Below are 17,332 nucleotides of genomic sequence, written 5' to 3'. Positions count from 1 at the left end.
GGGGAGGGGCGCGCGGCTACCCCTTGGCCTCCTCTCTACTTCCTCCACTAGGCCCATTAAGGCCCATTAGGTTACTGGGGGTTCCGGTAACCTCCCGGTACTCCGGTAAAATGCCGATTTTACCCGGAACACTTCCAATGTCCAAACATAGGCTTCCAATATATCAATCTTTATGTCTCGACCATTTTGAGACTCCTCGTCATGTCTGTGGTCACATCCGGGACTCCGAACAACCTTCGGTACATCAAAACATATAAACTCATAATGAAACTGTCATCGTAACGTTAAGCGTGCGGACCCTACGGGTTCGAGAACAATGTAGACATGACCGAGACACGTATCCGGTCAATAACCAATAGCGGAACCTGGATGCTCATATTGGCTCCTACATATTCTACGAAGATCTTTATCGGTCAGACCACATAACAACATACGTTGTTCCCTTTGTCATCGGTATGTTACTTGCCCGAGATTCAATCGTCGGTATCTTAATACCTAGCTCAATCTCGTTACCGGCATGTCTCTTTGATCGTTCTGTAATACATCATCCCGCAACTAACTCATTAGCTGCAATGCTTGCAAGGCTTAAGTGATGTGCATTACCGAGAGGGCCCAGAGATACCTCTCCGACAATCGGAGTGACAAATCCTAATCTCGAAATACGCCAACCCAACAAGTACCTTTGGAGACACCTGTAGAGCACCTTTATAATCACCCAGTTACATTGTGACGTTTGGTAGCACACAAAGTGTTCCTTCGGTAAACGGGAGTTGCATAATCTCATAGTCATAGGAACATGTATAAGTCATGAAGAAAGCAATAGCAACAAACTAAACGATCAAGTGCTATGCTAACGGAATGGGTCAAGTCAATCACATCATTCTCCTAATGATGTGATCCAGTTAATCAAATGACAACTCATGTCTATGGTTAGGAAACATAACCATCTTTGATCAACGAGCTAGTTAAGTAGATGCATACTAGTGACACTCTGTTTGTCTATGTATTCACACATGTATTATGTTTCCGGTTAATACAATTCTAGCATGAATAATAAACATTTATCATGATACAAGGAAATAAATAATAACTTTATTATTGCCTCTAGGGCATATTTCCTTCATTTTTTACACCAGTATGCCATAGGTGTAAAGTGCATTAGCATTAACTGGATTATTGACTCTAGTGCAAGTGGGAGCCTGTAGGAGATATGCCCTAGAGGCAATAATAAATGATATTATTTATCTCCAAGTTCATAATTATGTTTATGTTCCATGCTATAACTGCAATGATTCTCGAGTCTGCAATATCCACGAGGCTCGGAGGAAGACTCATATGCACGTGTGGAATAATAAATGGTAAGAAGTATTCCTAGTCTGGCCTCTAAGACTAGCTCAAGTGTTGCATGATGGTTCTATTTTCCTGATCATGGGCATGTCTATGCCAGCAATTTTGAGGGCACAATGTTAAGAGAACATTTGTGTTGAATCGACCCAGATTGATGTTATGCTAAGAGATTCATTCGTCACAAGTTAATGGTACATAACACAGATATGGTTAACGCTTGCATGATTCCTTAGACCATGAGAGTATCGAGTTTCTTCATGCTTGCTTCATGAACTTTGGGGTTTGTTAAACGTCATCCGTAAATGGGTGGCTATTACGGTGGCTTACGGGTTCATGGAAAAGTGTGTCAAGTAACTTGATAGCTCAAGATTGGGATTTGCTCCTCCGACAATGGAGAGATATTCTTGGGCCCTCTCAGTATTATGGTATCCATCATCGTCTAGATAGACACAGTGTGATTTGATCACTGGGATGCCAGAACACGGAAACGAGAAAAGAGAACAAAACTGGTAACGAGGTAACTTGCATGGTGGACAAATTGTTCGTCCACGGCGATGCAACAAATCTCACCTTGGGTGTTTGTGACATATCGCGAAGCAACATGAATAGCTCACTGCAACTGGAGGTCCACTCGAATATTTATTCATGTGGGTATAGGGGCCAATATGGGTGTCCATGGCTCCGATGTTGATCATTGATCGGAAGGGGTTCCAGGTCATGTCTATACTTCACCGAACCTACAGGGTCACACGCTTAAGGGTCATCTGTCTGCTGAATACTGGACAGGGAGTCTGAGAGAAAATCATTGAAAAAGTTTCGGACAGCGGAAAAGTTCCGCAGAGAGAGGTCACCAGATGAGTTTCGGTGAAACCGAAAAAGATGTTTCGGGGTATGCCATTAAGTCAAAATGGTTTTGGCACATGCCTGATAATTCTTGGAGGGTACCAGAATCATTCTGGAAACTTTTTGGAATTTTCAGAAATATAAACCGGAAATGTTCCGGAACTGTAGGAACCGGTTCAGATGCTTTTCGCAGATGAAAATCACTAAACTGGAATTGTTCCAGAACGCATTGCAAATTATTATGGTGGGTACTGGAAATGTTCTAAGCCCACATAAATATTTTCAGTTCGAACGGACGCTGAAAATGTCGTCGTGAATAGTGAAAGTGCGTTTTGGGATATTTTATGGAAAGCCACCTTTTGGGGCTTTGCCCAACAGATCTAGGGATGACATGGAAGGTTGGGAACCTCCTTTCGGGGGGCCCCACAAGGGGTGGGACATTCATGGGTGCAGCTCATCCATGGGGCCCCACTTGTCCCTTGTTTTCACTCTTTAGGTCCTTGGGAAGGACTCCATTTCATGTGGGTTTTGGGTTTTTTTGTAAAACCACCCTACCCCTTGGGATTTCCTATAAATAGAGGTGGAGGGGCAGCCCTCCACTCTCATCCCTTCTCACATACAAGTGCCATGCAATGATCTGGCTTCTCTCTCCCTCCCCGCGAAATAGTTTCGTAGAGCCGAAAGGCTGTTTGGGTGCCGGCAGGAACTAGTTCTGGACGGCGAAGCCCTGCCAGATAGATGACACCGTATGTGTGCAACTCTGTAGAGAGATCGTAGTTTCGGTCTTAGTTCGTGAGTGCCTCCCGAAGGGCTGTCCGTGTGACGTCCGAGTTTCGAAGGTCCTCCTAAAGGGCTGTCTGAGTGACTGTTCGAGTTTCGAAGGTCCTCCCGAAGGGCTGTCCGTGACACCGTCCATGGGGCTATTCGACCGCCTCCCGGAGGGCTGTCTGAGGAGCAGATGAGGGTATACATCCTCGCGGTTGGGAGGTTGTAAATCCTAGCTGCGGGGATCTGCACCGCCGATCATCTTCGACTCTACTTTCCGCTGCGCTATGAGTCGGTAACGAAAAAGATCAAACCATGTATGCAGTCTCCATAGTGGTCCTGGGCTGGTGCGTAGGTCAGAAATTTTTTGTTTTCTGTCGTGTTACCCTACAAGTAATTGCCCCATGGACCGAACCCTTCTTGTCCTACCTTAATAGGCGAGAGCTCCGTGAGGATCAGAATGAGGCTTGATGCATCGTTCGGCGTTCGGAAGCCTACAAGGTTCATGAAGGAGAGCTCTACAAGAAGAGCGCTATCGGAATACTTCAAAGATGTATCACCGAAGAGGAAGGACGACAGCTCCTAGCCGAAATCCATGCTGGTCTTGGCGGTCACCACGTCGCGGCTCGGGCTCTTGTAAGCAAGGCCTTCTGTACCGGTTTCTTCTGGCCAACGGCCCGAGCAGATGCACATGACCTTGTCCAACATTGTGTGGGATGCCAGCTTTTCGCCAATTAAAGCCATATGCCGCCTACCACCTTACAAACAATCCCCATTACTTGGCCTTTCGCGGTCTGGGGGCTTGATATGGTCGGACCCCTTAAAGGGGGAAGCCATAAGAAAAAATATCTGCTGGTCATGGTAGATAAATTCACTAGGTGGGTAGAGGCCAAACCAGTTAAAACGGCCGAAGCCGGACCAGTGATAGACTTTATATCCGGTGTTGTACACCGTTATGGTGTCCCATACAACATCATCACCGATAACGGCTCCAACTTTATAGCCGACAAAGTGAAAACATGGTGTGCTAACCTGGGCATCAAGCTCGATTATGCCTCCGTCTATCACCCCAAACAAACAGTCAAGTCGAATGAGCTAATGGTTTTATCATGAGCGGCATTAAGCCTAGACTAGTACGGTCTTTAAAAGAGTCAGACAAACACTGGGTCGAGGAGCTCGACTCCGTACTCTGGGGGCTGCGGACCACGCCCAATCGCACTACCGGTTACACACCATTCTTCATGGTGTATGGCGTGGAGGCTGTTTTGCCTTGCGACATCATTCATGACTCACCTCGAGTGTGTATGTATGAAGAGAGAGAAGCCGAGCCTAATCGGCAGGACAGTCTAGATGCCCTGGAGGAGGAGCGCGATGTTGCAAAAGCCCATTCCGCATTCTATCAACAACAAGCTCGCAGATAACAAAGCAGAGAGTGCGGGCCAAGACTTATAATGTTGGTGAACTCGTTCTACGCTTGCCAGAAAAGAAAAAGGACAAACTCAAGCCCAAGTGGGAAAGTCCCTTAATTATAGATGAATTTCTCACTGGAGGGGCGTACCGTCTGCGTGATGCATCAGATAATCGCTTAGAGCCGAACCCGTGGAATGCGGCCAGACTCCGAAGATTCTACGCCTAGAGCCGGACTCATTGTTCATTTTCTTTTTCTCCTCTTTTCATTTTCTCTCTCTTTAAATTTTTTCTTTAGCTTTATAGCTCTTGTACGGCTAGACCGCACACTTATGAGGTACACATCCTTAAATGTATACGCCCATAATACCTGGGGGCTTCTTTTACAGAAGGTTATTATCATTTTCCGAGCATCAAGCTCACCACATATGTGTCCTTTTATCATATATACATTTTCTTCGCCATTATATGCACCTTTATGACAAGTTTGTGCCAATCTGGGTTGCCTGGCTCCTGTGCTTATGCTCTATGTTCCTGTTTGTTCGGCTAGGGTATAAAGGGAGCACCTCTGCGATTGTTACAGCTGGGTCATCCGGACTTGTACCTCAGACTAGGTGAAGCCGAAAGCTAGCGTTCTTAAGGGAATAATCGGTCGACGGACTAAAGACGTTTTACCTTTGTTGCATCACGAAGCCCCAGATAGTATATATACTTCGATTTATTCGAATCACAATTTGGGCATGCACACTAACGCATGTTCACCCAGGGAAAGGAACCCATGATGGAACTATTCTCTTTGGAAGATGTTTCTTCAATCAATAAGTAATATAACATAGCTAGCCGAATACAACTTGTCTGTTCAAGCAACTATGACCCCTACGCCTGGTTTCCACGCATCGCCGATATTCATCGCCGGTCCGGTATTCGGAAACACTCCGCACCTTCGGGACCGGATGTCGAAGCGAAAAGGTCAGCCATGACAATCGTTTTACAATTCGGCTGGGGACAAATTTGTCAATTGAAGTACATAGTCACTGGGATCCAAAAGCTTCTTCCTCTATACCATCTAACAGGCTGTCTAGCTTACAATCCTGTCGTGAAAACTTGGCATCTATCTTTACTTGGTCATATACCAAGCTCACTAGAATCTCTTGTCCATCTGACCCCCGAGGTCCGACCCGGGCCATATGATTCGGATCAAGTCCAGTGTACCGTGTTTTCACCATGGCCTAGTCCTCTTGTGCACCTTCCCGACAAGCTGATATCTACCATAATCCAAAGCGGTGCCGAGCTCCCTTGAACAGCTTCACAAGCTCCTCCAAACTTCCTGGAGGGGATGCGGATGGCCACAAAGCCTTGGCAACACTCTGCATCGCTTTCCGAGCTCGCTCGTGCACTTGTGATAGCTTTTGCAGCAGATCGCCTTAAGCTCCGGACATTTCCTCTTCGGGCCGGCCAGTCAGCATACCTGTAGACATAAATCTGTTAACTCATTTTTTACCACACTACATGAAGGTAAGTTCAAAAGCATACCGAATATGCCACCCCGTAGCTTCCTATTCTCTTTTATGGCGTCCACTAGCCGGGCTCGCACGTCTTTTAGCTCTTCACCCAACAGGGTGTTGGAATCTTGCAGCTTGTTCTTATCATCCCTGGTCCGTGTCAACACACCCTCGCCAGTGGCCAATTGCTTTTCGGCCTGATGTTGTGCGACCTTCAGTTTCTCTTTCATTTGATCTAACGATCCTGCCATGGGAAATACAACAATGTTGACATTACTGGTATATGATTGATATTTTTCTAGACGGAGGAGAACATTACCAGGCAGTGCCTCCTTGGATTTCTCCAATTCGGCGGTAGCAACAACTAGCTGGGTCCGACACTTTTCCAGCTCATGAGACATCATGTTGTTCTTCTCCGTGAGTGCCTGATTATACAATAATCCTTAAACCAGTTGTCTCAACTGCTTCAAGTCTCGGGGGCTACTGGTGTATGACTACCAGTTCTATACAATGCATGCTTACCCACATATCTTTCAAATACTGGTCAGTGGCTCTGGCAAGCCCATCCCGAGCAGCTCGGATGCACACATCAGCCGAGCTGAAGGCATCAAACACCTCTTTAGTAAAGCTGGGGTCGCGAAGAGCAGCCCTTCGTCGCCGATGATTCATGGCGCTCTCTACTTTAGAGTTCGTGACGGATACATTGTCCGAATCCTCTGAGGGAGGACAATCCGGCGTCACTCCCGTGTCAGCCCCTGCCCTAGAGGCAGGGTCTGGAACCTGATTGGTGGAGGCGCGACCGACAGGATCCCCAGACATAGTCCGGCGAACACTCTTCCTGATAAAACACAGCGGACAATGTCATAGTTCGATGTGACTGCCAGGGGTGTATTCAAAGCCATACCTCTTTGATGAAGGCTAGGCCGGGTTGTCATTTGCCTTCCTCTTTGAAGATCCGCCTGGCGCAGGCGCCGCTCTCTTATGAGACGCCTCTGGTGTAGCATGGCACGCCGAGCGCCTCCCCTTTGGAGCACGAGACAGTGCAGTGGGCGAGGGAGTCCTGGATTAGGGGGTCTCCGGACAGCTGGACTATATCATTTGGCCGGACTGTTGGACTATGAAGATACAAGATTGAAGACTTCGTCTCGTGTCCGGATGGGACTCTACTTGGCGTGGAAGGCAAGCTAGGCAATACGGATATGTATATCTCTTCCTTTGTAACCGACCTTGTGTAACCCTAGCCCCTTCCGGTGTCTATATAAACCGGAGGGGTTTAGTCCGTAGGACAACATACAATCATACCATAGGCTAGCTTCTCGGGTTTAGCCTCTCCGATCTCGTGGTAGATCAACTCTTTTAATACTCATATCATCAAGAATAAATCAAGCAGGACGTAGGGTTTTACCTCCATCAAGAGGGCCCGAACCTGGGTAAAACATAATGTTCCCTGCCTCCTATTACCATCCGCCTTAGACGCACAGTTCGGGACCCCCTACCCGAGATTCGCCGGTTTTGACACCGACATTGGTGCTTTCATTGAGAGTTCCTCTATGTCGTCGCTGTTAGGCTTGATGGCTCCTACTATCATCGATAGCAATGCAGTCCAGGGTGAGGCTTTTCTCCCCAGACAGATCTTTGTGTTCGGCGGCTTCGCACTGCGGGCCAACTCGCTTGGCCATCTGGAGCAGATCGAAAGTTATGCCCCTGGCCACCAGGTCAGGTTTGGAAACTTAAATTACATGGCCGATATCCGCGGAGACTTGATCTTTGACGGATTCGAGCCCTTGCCTTGTGCGCCACGCGGTCACAATGAGTACGATCTAGCTCTACCATCAGACAGTGTTCAAGAAATCGCACCGGCAGCCGCTCCGACCCTCAATTCGGAGCCGGTTGCGCCATCCATGGACGTGTGGATAGACCCCATCGCAGAGGCCATATCCTTTGCGGCGATCGAGCCGAATATCGACCTTACCTTTCACGAGAGCCGTGTTGCCAAACTGCCGGATCCTTCTCCGGCCACGGACTCCGAACCGCCTGCGCCCGTTCCTATCGAATCTGATTGGGCACCGATCATGGAGTTTACCTCCGCAGATATTTTTCAGCACTCGCCCTTTGGCGACATACTGAACTCATTAAGGTCTCTCTCCTTGTCAGGAGAGTCCTGGCCAAACTACGTCCGGCAGGATTGGGATGCGGATGACGAAGAAATTCGTCGCCCACCCACCACCCACTTAGTAGCCACTGTCGATGACTTAACCGACATGCTCGACTTCGACTCTGAAGGCATCGATGGTATGGACGACGATGCGGGAGGTGAAGAGGAACCACTGCCCATAGGGCACTAGACGCCCACTTCATCACACGACGTACATGGTGGACACACCTAAAGAAAATAACTACGAGGAACGGAAGGATGCAACGAAGGGTTGTTCCCTCGAGAAGCAGTCAAAGCGGTGGCGTAAACGCTGCTCCAAATCCCGCCTCGGCAGAAATAACGATCACATAGTCCCAGCGTTAGAGCAGGGTGAACCATTGCCCGACCACGGCAACATGGAAAATCAAGCCGAACAACCCAACCCCGTCGAAGATAACAGTTCGGACGACATCACATCGGACAGGCACCAGGAGCAACATAATGCCCACCAAAGGCTTGTTGCCATGGCGAGGAGTCTGAAAAAATGGAAGCAAAGGCTCAAGGCTGCACAAGACACACTCAAGATCAAATGGAGTGAAGTACTCAACACTGCAGTGAAATACGGCAGTAATTGCCACACCAAGAGCTATCCGAAGCGAAAGTTGCTACCTGAATTTGATGAGGAGGCCTTAGATCCTCCACAATAAAAAAATAAAATGGCCATCCGGTCGGATAGACAACCTCATAGCCAACATAAAGCGGCAATCGACGCTGAACATAAACCAGTACGCGATCCGCGTAAGGGCTCGCATCAAAAGGACGGCGCTACCAGATCCATCTATGGACCATGCAGGCGCGCTCCAACATACAATGCAACATAACAAACATCCGAACACCACGGTACACCCAAATATAGGGGGGCTGCACACCCTCTATGTTTCACCAACGAGGTGCTGGATCATGAATTTCCAGAGGGATTCAAACCCGTAAACATAGAGGCGTACGACGGAACAACAGGCCCTGAGGTCTGGATTGAGGACTACATCCTCCATATCCATATGGCTCGAGGAGATGATCTCCACGCCATCAAGTACTTACCCCTCAAGCTCAAAGGGCCAGCTCAGCACTGGCTTAAAAGCCTCCCCGAAAACTCCATCGGAAGCTCGGAAGAGCTCGAAGACGCCTTTCGGGCAAATTTTCAAGGGACATATGTCCGACCACCGGATCCAGACGATTTAAGTCATATAACTCAACAGCCCAGTGAGTTAGCCCGAAAACTTTGGAACAAGTTCCTCACTAAAAAGAACCAAATAGTCGACTGTCCGGACGCTGAAGCCTTAGCACCTTTTAAGCATAGCGTCCGAGACGAATGGCTTGCCAAACACCTCGGTCAAGAAAAGCCGAGAACAATGGTAGCATTAACAAGCCTCATGACCCGTTTTTGCGCGGGCGAGGATATCTGGTTAGCCAGATGCAACACTAGTGACCCAAGTACATCTGAAGTCAGGGATAGAAATGGGAAATCATGATGCAGCATGAATAAGTGCCGGAATAGGGAAGACAACCCTAAGAGCACGACGGTAAATGCCGGATTTAGAAGCTCTCCGCTAGGCCAGCAGAAGCCGCCCTCCAAAGGCAACAGAGATGAACTGTCCAGCCTAAACAAAATTCTGGACCAAATATGTCAGATCCATAGCACCCTTAATAAACCTGCAAATCATACCCACAGAGAATGTTGGGTCTTCAAACAGTCCGGCAAGCTCAACGCCGAACACAAGGGGCAGGGTACACCAAGTGAAGACGAGGACGAACCTCGCAAGCAAAGCACAGGGGAGCAGAAGAAATTCCCACCAGAAGTCAAAACAGTCAACGTGTTACACGTGATAAAAGGGAGAAACAAAGCGACACCTTTAGAGGAACATGCCCCAGGGCCTATCACCACGGAGCTCCGCCATTGGTCGTCCCAACCGATCACCTTCGACCATTGGGATTACTCGGCAAGTATCCGACGTGCAGGATGGGCTGCCTTGGTATTAGATCCAATAATTGACAGATACCACTTCACCCGAGTCTTGATGGATAGCGGCAGCAGTTTAAATCTGATATGTCAAGACACGGTCCGCAAAATGGGGATAGACCCAACAAAAATTTGCCGCAGCAATGCTACCTTTAAAGGAGTAACGCCAGGCCCGGAGGCTCACTGCAGGGGCTCCCTGCTACTAGAGGTTATATTCGGCTTCCCCGATAACTTCCGCAACGAAAATTTAACTTTCCACGTCCCTCCATTCCAAAGTGGCTATCAAGCACTACTCGGACGCAAAGCTTTCGCTCGCTTTAACGCAATACCGCATTACGCTTCCCTCAAGCTCAAGATGCCCGGTCCATGCGGAATCATTACAGTAAATGGAAATATTGAGCGCTCCTTGCACGCCGAAGACGGTGCGGCCGCCTTGGCCGCCGCACACTAAACGGCCTCACCAACTCAAGCATTTGACAGGTCGGTAAGACCACGAACACGGCTAGACGAGTCCGCTCAGCTATATGTAATTAATACAGGTTTGATGGCTATACCCCTATTACAATACAAGGGGCTCAACGCGCGCGCAAAAGTGGCAATAAGGCTCACCTTTACTCATTTTCAACTATATATTGTTTATTTAGTATAACTTAACTTTTGCACGACAACTTTTCAATTAAGTTCCTCTCTTTTTCAGATGACCATCGTGCTACACCCGTCCAGGATACGGCACAACGGAGACACATGCACAGATGTGCAGCAAGGACCCGTTCCAAGGATTCTTTGTAGATTAGGACCCTGCGTAAACCTTTTTTACTGTCTCTTGTTGATTTACATCCCTCGGATTCCCAGTACAACCGAGAAGGATGCTGACGTCTTGGCATGTGGCCACGCCAGAATAATGCATGTACCTGGACACCAGGGGCTTATTACAAAGGTACTGTTTAGACCTGGTTTACACCATAAAGACTGAATACCTTAGGGAGTGTTCGGCGTCGCGAGTTTGGCCTTATATGCATCAGCTCCGAATCATGTCTTTGGTAAAATGTTGGGTTTACCCGGCTCCTGTGTTTTGCTGCCTTACGTTCCACTCTATCGGCTAAGGCGGCACCAGGAGAACTACTGCGATTGTGCCCTGGTTCATCCGGACAAGCACCTCAGTAGAGAAAGCCGAAAACTGACTTTCATGATATAGCGTGAGACTGGTCAACCACTCGATGACCTATTGGAATCTTCCGGATTCCTCCGCATTAACGAAGGGCCGTTTCCTGGCCAGGCATGCACGCACCCCGAATCCGTATGAGTGCGGAGCCACCAGGGGCTATATAGTAGCCCCACAGTCAAACTCCTATGGCTAAGTGAAAGTGTTAAAGCATTATAGTTCGGTTGCCTAGTTCGTTGCGCTATCACCTCCTTATTATGACCAAGACATTGGGTTAAGTGTGAATACGCGTCTTTTGCAAACAACCCCGCATTATATGCATGGGGGCTGAAGCCGACGACTGCAATCTTTCAGGTTATATACATGTATACATAAACGGCCGCACAGGAGGCATCACAATACTTTCGGGCAAAAGTATAAATACAGCCTTGATAAATTCAAAAAAACGTTGTTTTTACAATGGGAATACATGTCACTCAAACATAACATTCTTCGAGCACTAGGCCTCTATCATACGAGCGCCCTCAAGAACTTCTTCAAAATAGTGCTCGGCAGCCACTCGGCCTATGGCCGAACCCTGCGCCGCGACAGTGGTGGCATCCATCTCTGCCCAGTATGTTTTGACACGGGCAAGGGCCATCCGCGAGCCTTCTATGCACGCCGACCTCTTCATCGCATTAATGCGCAGCACCGCACCAAGGAACTGCTACACCAAGCTAAAATAGCTATTCGGCTTTGGCCTTTCCGGCCACAGATGATCCACGACAGACCTCATGGCGAGTCTGGACAATCTATTGAGTTCGGCCCATTCGGCAAGCTGATTAGTCAATGGAAGCGGACGCTCTGGAACGTTAAATTGCGACCAGAACAGCTTGTCCACTTCACGATCTGTCTGATCTCGGAAGTATTTGGCGGCATCGACAACGCTCGCCGCTAAGTCCAGATATGCATCGGCCGAACTCCACAGCCGATCCAGAGAGGCATACCGCGGATCGCCGAACTTCCTCCGCAGCATAAAGGGCTTCCCAGCCACAATGTCCCTGGCTTCACACAGTTCCTCCTTCTTCCCTCTCATTGCAGAGCGGGTGTCTTTGGTCGCCATTGTGGCCTTTTCAAGGTCCGTAGCCTTCGCTCGGTTTTCTTCTTCAAGAAACTGGCAACGGTCGGCAGTTTCTTTTAACTTCATAGCCATTTTGGCCATTTTCTCTTTGCTCTCGCTATGAGCGTCCTTCTCGGCTTTCAACTCTTCGGCCGCCTTCAAAGCGGGCGCATTACTACTCCTTGCTTGCTCCTTGGCTCGGGCAAGCTCCGCCCGCAAGGCCTCCACGGTGGCAGCTCCATCTGCAGTCACAACATATTAAAGATACTGGCATCACGCTGCTCTTACTATGTGACATCCACTATAAATATCACCTACCCTGGGCCTCGTCAAGACGCTTGTTAACAAGCTCGATGTCGGCATCCGCCGCATCCAGTTGCCGCTTTAGTTCGGCAACCCCATTAGTCCGGCTAGCCACCAGAGCTCCAGACACTTGCACATAAAGGCGGTCTAGTTATTACCAGGGACTACGTTCCTCTGTTCGCCGCCGTTTTCGACGACAACCAGAGTCTCAGGGGCTACTATCTACACCGGGCACACCTAAAAATGTGCGGATGCATATCATTTCACGTACCTCAAAGCCCGTCAGTAGACTCATAAAGGCTTCATGCAACCTGCTTTCGACGGATGAAATCCTTTCAATCACCGTACCCATCAATGTACGGTGCTCTTCTGAGATAGTGGCTCGCCCTAGCAGATCCCTCAGTGCGTCCGACCGCATACCAGACGGTGTCGGATTCTTTTGGTTGCTCTCTTCAAGAGCCGGATACTGAGGGCTTAGGGTGACCATGGGATTACCTTCTGGCCTTGCCAGATCCGGAGAAACTCTCCATGATGACACTTCAAGGCCGCCAGCTTCTTGAGCTAGGGAGTCTGGGGGAGGCGTTTCGCTCTCCATCATCTCCGGAAGAAGATCCCCCGAAGACGAGCTCTGCTAAGAAGGGCTCAGATCCGAACTGCAACATAGATGCTTCGGTTATCTTCCTCAGAAGTAAGGTAGAATATCTTCACTATTAAGTACTTTTTGATTACTTACAGCTCGTTAGAGGGCTGATCCCCGCACGAACTCTGTGCGGCAAGAGCACCCTCCGAGGCGGGACCCTCTGGTGGAGTTTTCTTCTCCCGTTTGGAAACCCTGGTTTCCGGGTCATCAGAGGTAGTCCTCTTCCTCCCCCGGGGCGAGGGAATATCAGATTCCTTCCCTTGGTTATCCTCCCTCATGGAGGCGCTCGTTCCCTCGGTTGGAATAGGTAGCGGCGGGGGCCCGCTTTTGCCCTCTTTATTCCCCCCTTCATCTTCCTTTGAGGGCACCAGGCAAGGTGCTGGCTCGAGCATCTTTTCCAGCACCGGATTGTCCAAGCCTTCGAGAAGGGGGGCCGAACAGCGGATCATCTTTGCCTTTGTTATCCAGTCCTGGTCAAAAAGCGATTCTTCAGAATGACGTCATGATAAATGAAAGACAGTGTGTTCGGCTAGAGGATTACTTACTTGGGCCGCGGTGCGGTTGCTGCTCAGGCCCACGTCCTCGGAGGTGTCCGGACACTCTATTTGGGGTCCGAAGAACGACTTGTACATCTCCTCATGCGTCAGGCCGAGAAAATTCTGAATAGCGCGCGGTCCTTCTGGGTTGAATTCCCACAAGCGGAAGGGTCGGCGTTTGCAAGGCTGGACTTGACGAACCAGCATGACTTGCACTACCATAACCAAACTAAAATCTCCCTCGAAGAGATCCCGGATGCGGCTCTGCAGTATGGGCACATCCTTGGCTGGACCCCAGCTCAGCCCCCTGCTGATCCATGCCATCAGTTGTGGTGGAGGGCCCAAGCGAAAGGCGGGGGAAGCTACCCACTTGGCACTTCTGGGAGCGGTGATGTAGAACCACTCCCGTTGCCATAATTCGGACACCTCTGGAAAGGAACCTTTTGGCCACGAAGCTCCGGCAATCTTGCTTATTAATGCACCCCCGCACGCTACATACTGCCCCTCGACCGTCTTCGGCTTCACATCAAAGGTCTTGAGCCACATGCCGAAGTGAGGGGTAATGGGGAGGAAGGCCTCACATATGACAATAAATGCCGAGATGTGGAGAAAGGAATCCGGGGCTAGGTCGTGGAAATCAAGCCCATAATAGAACATCAAACCCCTAACGAAGGGATCCAGAGTGAGGCCTAGTCCTCGGAGGAAGTGGGAGATGAACACGATGTCTTCATTGGGTTCAGGAGTAGGGACGACCTGCCCTTGGGCAGGCAGCCGATGCGAAACTTCGGCGGTCAGGTATCTTGCCTCCCTCAACTTCCTGATATCCTCTTCCGTGATGGAGGAGGGCATCCACCGGCCCTGGAGGCTGGATCTGGACATGATTGAAGGTCCGAAGCACCTGACCTAGGCTTTGGGTGTTAGAACTTGAGGCAGGGGAAGGATTCGATTGAGCACGGGAGGAAAAAAGTAAAATCCTTGTCCCTTTATAAAGAGGGTGAATATCAAGCGTCCTCCTCGTGGCCGTTTGGGACTTGCCTAAAATCTAGGAGTCCAAAGCATGGTTGGGTTACCCACACCCGTATTGATGAGAATCCCGTAATAAGGGGGACACAATCTCTGCTTTGACAAGATGTGTCAAGAAACTGCCTCACGTTATGTGCGGGCTGGTTAAAGAAAAACGCTTCAAACCGAGCCATGACATGATGTCATGTTGCCAAAACATGTCAGCAGATTAGATTTGTGGAAATATTATTCTCTCTACGGTGGTATGTGGAACTTATTTTGCAGGGTCGGACACTATCCTTTTATTCGAACTCTTCTGTGGTGTATCCGGAGGAGGAACCCGCCTTGCAATGCCGAAGACAACACTGCGCGGCGGACTCATTGTCATTGAAGCCTGTTTCAGGGGCTACTGAGGGAGTCCTGGATTAGGGGGTCTCCAGACAGCCGGACTATATCATTTGGCCGGACTGTTGGACTATGAAGATACAAGATTGAAGACTTTGTCTCGTGTCCGGATGGGACTCTACTTGGCATGGAAGGCAAGCTAGGCAATACAGATATGTATATCTCTTCCTTTGTAACCGACCTTGTGTAACCCTAGCCCCTTCCGGTGTCTATATAAACCGGAGGGGTTTAGTCCGTAGGACAACATACAATCATACCATAGGCTAGCTTCTAGGGTTTGGCCTCTCCGATCTCATGGTAGATCAACTCTTGTAATACTCATATCATCAATAATAAATCAAGCAGGACGTAGGGTTTTACCTCCATCAAGAGGGCCCATACCTGGGTAAAACATCATGTTCCCTGCCTCCTGTTACCATCCGCCTTAGATGCACAGTTCGGGACCCCCTACCCGAGATCCGCCGGTTTTGACACCGACAGTGGGTGAGGCATAATGAGGAAGCTCTTTCGAAGGAGATGTCTCCTGACTATTTCCATATGAGGCAGGAAGGAGGCCAGGGTAATCAACCATGATGGCCACTTCTGTGCCATCATAGCTCGCCTGGTAGAAGACTCCCTCCTTGAGCTCTACAAATATGTCCGGATCCTCTTCGAATTCGGGATCGAGGTCCTGTTGTGGTTCTCTGGCTGTGGAGTGGGGCTATGGATCCCCACGATAACCTTCAGCCATTCCTGTCAAAATTGGACGAGTTAATGTCAATTAAAAATGACTCAAGGAGAGGATTGAGTAAGGTGGTGGGATTAAAACTTACCCAGTTAGGGGGATTGTACATGGAGAATCCCTCTCGGTGCTTAAGACGAGTAAATTCCTATTTCTCCCCTTTGTACAGATCGACCAATACTGTGGCCAGGGCGGCAGGGGTGTCCGGGCCCTTTCGTCCGCAGCGTGAGGCGTCATCTTCCTTGTTTTAATGCCACATAGGGAGCCCTCTGAATTGGAGTGGCTGAACACCTCGAGGCTCATTAATTATTGAACTTCAGTGCTATCTTCCTCCTCGAGGCTCCGAGGGCGCTAGCTGTGGCATTTCCTCAATGGAGCGCTGGAAAACTTGGGAAGTCCCATTCGGACTGGGTTGGGGAGAGCGACATCTTTAATATAAAACCACTCCGAGGGCCACTCTTTGGACACCATCTTCGGCGTGCCGGACAGATATCCGGTCCCAGCTATACGCCATATCTCGGCGCCACCCACCTCGAATATATATCCCTTTTGGGAGCGGAGGACGAGGCAAAAAATCTTCCTCCATAACTCAAAATGGGCCTCGCAGCCCAGGAATAGCTCGCAAAGAGCAACAAAACCTGCAATGTGCAGGATAGAGGCCGACGTAAGATTGTGCAGTTGGAGGCCGTAGTACTCCAGGAGACCCCGGAGGAAAGGATGGATTGGAAATCCGACGCCTCTTAATAAAAAAGAGACGAAGCACACTCGTTCCCCCCTGGTTGGATTGGGGAAATTTTCCGCCAAGGCTTCGCCAGTGAAAGAGGTTAATCCTGCTCGAACGGAGACTAGATCCGCGAGGGGAAGGAATCCATGCGTTTGGAGCTTAATTAGCTGGTCATGCGATACTGAACATCTCTCCCAATCACCTTTTTCGGAGCTGTGAGGGCGGGAGGAGGAACTGGGAGCGCTAGCCATGTTTGAATAGTTTCTCCTAGCGAGCTCTAAGGATTTTTCTGCCTGGTGTGGAATGGCATCTGAGATCCAATCCCTTTAAATAGACGCCTTTTTTACATGGCCGGGGTGTTATGTGCAAAAAATACTCTGACCTTTTATATTCGCTCAACACATGGAAGTGGAAGCAATGGAGGCGCAGAAGCTGAAGGATATGCCATTAAATGAAAATCCGGATATAACTCTTTGGGTCAGATGCTTTGAAGTATTCGGAGGAGGAACCCGCCTTGCAATGCTGAAGACAATCTGCGCGCCGGCACATCGTCATTGAAGCCTGGTTTGGGGGCTACTGAGGGAGTCCTGGATTAAGGGGTCCTCGGGCGTCCGGGCTATGTGACGTGGGCCGGACTAATTGGCCATGAAGATACAAGACAGAAGACTTCCTCCCGTGTCCGGATGGGACTCTCCATTACATGGAAGGCAAGCTTGGCGTTTGGA

Source organism: Triticum dicoccoides, chromosome 2A (genome assembly GCF_002162155.2).
Source record: "Triticum dicoccoides isolate Atlit2015 ecotype Zavitan chromosome 2A, WEW_v2.0, whole genome shotgun sequence".
Taxonomy (NCBI): domain Eukaryota; kingdom Viridiplantae; phylum Streptophyta; class Magnoliopsida; order Poales; family Poaceae; genus Triticum; species Triticum dicoccoides.
This window is presented reverse-complemented; position numbering follows the sequence as displayed.